Raw genomic sequence first — 5425 nt, forward strand, 5'->3', positions numbered from 1 at the left:
GTGCTAAAAAGCACCCAAAGAAGGTCTAAGCTGCATGTGGAATTTTGAGACAAAGAAAAAAAAATCAATGTAGAATTATCTGTTTCTCTGATGCTGTGGATACATCAGGGTATGCCGTGCCATTTCATTTTTCTTTTTCTTTCCCCTCCTAAGTCCTGAGAGGGTGTGGGAGAAGATATTTTGGGTATCATTAGATATGACCTATAAAGGAATACATTTCTAGTATGCATAAACTATTCTTGTCTATTCCAAAGATTGCCCAACTCCTTTTAATCTCTCCTGCCTCTTGAATACTGTCTTGTGGTTTATTTGGGACTCACTGAAGTTTGAGTCAAGTTTTCAGTTAAGAAGATGAGAGAACAACAACAAAGTCTATTCATACAACATCAAACAGAGCTCTATCATTGGGACAACATATTGCAGGCTGTATAATATAGTTCAGGAAAAGCAAGGAGTGCCAAAGCTCTTACCTACCCTGCACACACAGTATTTGGCTTGTGCATGGTTCATGTTTTAGGTTTGGGTAAGTCTGGCCTCAGTGACGCCAATGCCTAAGATATTATCAATAAAATTAAAAGGGTTAGTACTTTCTTCATCTGTTTGAGGGATCAAGACTTAGGAGCCTAAAGAATGGTGGTAGGACAAATGAAACCATGAGTATTAATGCCATTTCAGAATGTTTGGCAGTAAGTACACAAAGGTTTGCAATAGTTTTCCCATATGAGCACCACAGATAAAGATTATCTACTCTTAGAAGAATGGTTTCCTTTTCTTCTCCAGAACATCTAATAAAACAACTGTGACACAAATACCATGAAGGGAGCATTCTCCACACTACATTTTAAAAAAAATTTATCTCCTATTTCTATGGATTAAAAATGATCTGATAGCAGCTGCCCCGAGGTATCAATGAGACTACAGTCTGCAGAAGAAGAGAGCAGTTCTGAAATGCTTATTTAAAGATAGGTGAAGATGTGATAAAATTAAATAGCCGTTTCAATTTGTTGAGGATACACTGATAAACTGTTATGTTCAAAAACTGGGAAACAGAACAGAGAGGTACTGTAACACCTAGTGGAGACATACATTTCATACTGATATTCAGATTTTAGTTAAGACTTGAAGTCTTTCAGGTTTCTGGCTAATAGAAATGTCTATAACCTCTCTACGTGTAAGAGGGTTCTTGTACACTTACTGTCTTGCTAACTCCTAGAAAAACTTTAGATTAATAAGCTTTCATTATTGAGTGCTATAATTATGCTTGGAATGTTAAGTCTTGTTAAAATAATGAATTCTCACATGCTGAAAACATTTCAATAATATTTTCATTAAAATAAGTTTGAGCTACACATAACAGAAATCATTGCATTAAATGCAACCTAAAAAACATAAAATTGTGAAACAGCAAGAAAATACACATTACCTTCAAACACCCTTCTTTCAATTCCTGTTGGAGCCTTCATGCACGGGGGCCACAGCAGCACCTTGTTCCAGTCCCACACAGGATGAGGGGCTGTCATGCAGAGTTTTGTGCTGTTCTGCTGTGCTTTCCCTCCCACAGCAGGTCCTGTATGGCTCCCACCATCTTCTCCACCTGAGCCCTGTGTCTTGCCTGTGCTTCAGCCCCCTCAGATCCCTCCAAGTCCCCAGTCTGACTTCTGGTGCCCACTCCCATCTCGTTTTCCTGCTTTCCTGTCGGATTTCCACAAGTCCCATCACTTTGTCACTGGGCACAACTTGAGTCTCACTAAAAGCAGTAGAGGGTGGTGCCTGTGTTGAAGCTTGGCCTTGCAGAGAAAATGGAGGTGAAAAGGCTGCTGTGAAACCATTTGTCCAAAATGGAAGGTGTCAGCCATGTTGAGGAAGGAGGAAACACGTGAGGAAGGGCTATGATCTGCCTTATGGCAAGGTTCAAACTGCTGCTGCTGGAGATTTGGGAGTGCTGAAAACAAGAATGTCTCATTTATCCTGGGAGGATGGGTTTGTGTGGAAATACAGGCTGAGAGCCACATGCAGCAAACTGTGGATGAGACACACATGTGCGCGCACACACAAATTTATGGTAGCCACCACAAAGCATGACTCTTTGAAGCTGCCCCTTCTCCTTGGGCAGCTTCAAAGCATTTCAGGGCATGACTGTAATCTTACTGCCATCCTAACAGGAGGGGTAAGAAGCATTTCCAAGCCACACAGCAGCCTGCACCTTCATCTGGCTTTGGCAGATTCCCAGCTGTATGATCTGAACGGCTCCGTAATTAGAACCACGAGATACTTTTCAGCCCCTACAGGTGCCTTGTGTTTTTCATTAATAAAAAAAAAAAAGGAAGAGGGGAAGAGCTAACTGCAAATATGTAATTTCTTCAGAATTGTGTTTGCCAAGTAGAACCCATGGCCCTGCAGAAAATCTAATTCTGCTTTTCAGAAGCAGCTAAATTTTGCTGGAGACACAGTATTCAAGTGCTCACACTTGCCATTTTGACTTGTTCCTTGAAACACATCTCGTGTAGATACTCTGTCAGAAAAGTTATCAAACCAGTGCAAACACTCTGTACAGATGTTGATGGCTTCATTGCAGAGAAATGACATTAAAAATACTTTTATAATGAAAATGTCTATTTAGGCTACTCTTCTACACTGGTCACCAAGGAAAATAGATAATTTTGGAAGGTGTAATGACAACATACTACAAAATGGGGAAAATTATAACATAGGAGGTAATATAAGAACAGTGTAAGAACCAGAGGCAGAGCTCTGGCTTGCTGGGACATGAAAGGTAGATTTTTGCTGAATGACGTCTTTGAATCCAGGTGAAATGGTTCCCAGTAGTAACATAATTTCATATTCTAAAGGTATAATATTTGTCTCTCTTGGAGCCTGACGTGATCAGCAAAGTGCAGCATAAGACTTATCACACAGCCTAGCAGGTACTTGAAACATTGCTGTCCTTGCCTGTTCAGAAGGTAGAATGGTCTCCTGGAGGCTTTTCTACATAAATAGAAACAGCTTTTTCTTAGGAGACATAGAAATAATTCTGAAGCGTCAAAAGAAGTAATTGTGGCCAATTTTCTTATATAACTCATGACCTTTCAAGCTCTATTTTTACTCATAATGGTGAATTTTATCCATAATTACTTAAAGGTCCCTGAACCAGAACTAAAATAATGACCAAACATTATTTTAAAATTTTTAAAATTTATTTTAAAAATAATTTTGAAGCTTGCATTTTCATTAACTTTTTTTTCTGTGTTTGTTCTGAACAATACTAAAACCTGTGTGAAAAGGTAGGATGAAATTTTTGCTTAAAAGTATTTCAGGTTGTACTTCCCTTTGGTAAAAGGCCACCTCCATTCCTTTACCACTCTGGCTGAAGTCTAAAGACACAGTTGTCGGAGGGTTGTCCAGGTGTGGAGTTGTTTTTACACACTTGCTATTTCAAAGGAAGTTGCCTGTAAACCCAATTGGGTGGGACAAACAGAATTCTGTTAATCTGTGAAGGCTCATTTATGAGGGAAGCAGCACAAATTAGATGGTATGGAAAGCACTGGGTTTTTTGGTATGGACACTGGTTACATTTAAATCATGTTTGGTGAGGACTCCTGAGGGCACTCAGGACTTCACCCTGTTCCCAGATCCAGCACAGGACAACCTATGAATCCCTGCTGAGAGATTTTTTCAGGCTACCTACAAATCTCATTTGTTCTATGGCCTTAATATTGCTTAGGATGCCTAGGATTACTTAGGACGAGGGTGCATTCTTGGTCATGTTTTATGCCTGATGGTTTTCCTTAATTTTAGTCTGTAATTTGTGGCAGCCCAGCAGCTGCTTCTTGAACTGGCCTTACAATGGGGGCAGAAACCTCTGAAGAAGGGGCACACATCCAGCGGTGAACAGCAGCGTCTGTAGCCACCCCAGTGTAACCTGCTGGAGCTTGCTAAGAGAAGCAAGACAAATGGCTATTGTACTTTAAATTCATACCTGGCTTCTTTGTTTTGCAATAGCTTCTTCATGCATATGAACAAGCATGGGACCCTGGCCAGTTTTCTTAGCTGGAGGAACCTTTTGCTCCCAGGCATTGAATGGGTCTGCCTACATTAGCAGTTAAGAGCACTACATAAATGTTTCTATGATGTGAATCACCCTTGCCTATGAATCTCCCATGCTTGATGCTAAGTTACATCACTTAAGGCCTTTGGAGGACAGGAACTGGATTTCTTCCTGAAGTTGGAAATTGCACACCAGGTAATGGGAACATGTAATCTTTGGGCTGTTGAGAAAGAATACAGAGGTTGATCCTGTTATTATTTTGAATTGTACTCCAGCTCAATTTCCTCTTATCTTGAATAAAAGAAATACCAACACAAAGGTGAGTTTTTAATGCTCTCCATTGCTGAGACTTCTATAATTTCCTTTTTGCAATCTGAGCAACTTGATGAGATTTTTCAAACTGTAAAAAGAGGGGCTTTCCAAAATGCCTGTGCTATTGGTGTAGTGTAAGAGACTTCCAGCAGAATTACCTAATGCTCAGTGAGTCATGTTTTTAATGGAAAGTTGCATTAAATAAATTATCTTCTACATTCTCTCCACTCTGGAGTGTGTGCTTAGTGACTATAATAATTGCTGTCCTGATATTTGAGTTACCAGGTCACCTGCGAATGTTTCTGAGATTCCTCTTCCTATAGAACCCGGCATCTAAATGAAGGCGACAAGCAAGTGGCTATAGTTTGAAGTTCTCTTTTGCTATTGGGGATTGCTGAATACACATGTCCTTGCTGGGTCTCAGAGATGACTGACATAAGCAGCTGCCACTTCTGACAGCAGTTGCTTATCAGGTCTAAATTTGAATATCTTAAACTTAGTGGCAAGGCTTAGGTCAATATGCTTAGTAAGGGATTTGTGATTACTATTACTCTGCATATAGTCTTTTGACAGTAGTTTTACAAATAGTTGGCTGCAGACTAATGTAATCTGTTTTTCCTCTAACACAAAACTGGTAATGGCCATTGGATCATATGTTGGCATCTGGTGTGTAAATAAGCAAATCTTGATTGATAAATGGGCAAAATAAATGCATAGTTTTGGAACAGGCCGCAATTCTGATTGCAGGAATAGTAGTCAGTGTGCTCAGAGGAAGTATTTTCTCACTTCATTCCTTCACTGTTTCTTGTGTAATTTCACAATTTCACATAAGTAGAAGTCTAGTAAATTTCTTTCTAAACATACTTGTAGAGTTGAGTCCCTAATAAGAAGACCAGAAGAGATTGCAGCCAAAGAGATTTGTAAGCTGAATAAAGCCAGATATAAAGAACCAATTTTTTAATCTTATATATAAATTAATTGGCACATTGCTCTATTTTTAACATTCATTTAATAGTTTCAAATGTGGTCATAAGTACCACAGGAGCAACTTGCAAGCCTCAAAATTGG

This window comes from Mesitornis unicolor, unplaced genomic scaffold (assembly GCF_000695765.1).
Source record: "Mesitornis unicolor isolate BGI_N332 unplaced genomic scaffold, ASM69576v1 scaffold26931, whole genome shotgun sequence".
NCBI lineage: Eukaryota > Metazoa > Chordata > Aves > Mesitornithiformes > Mesitornithidae > Mesitornis > Mesitornis unicolor.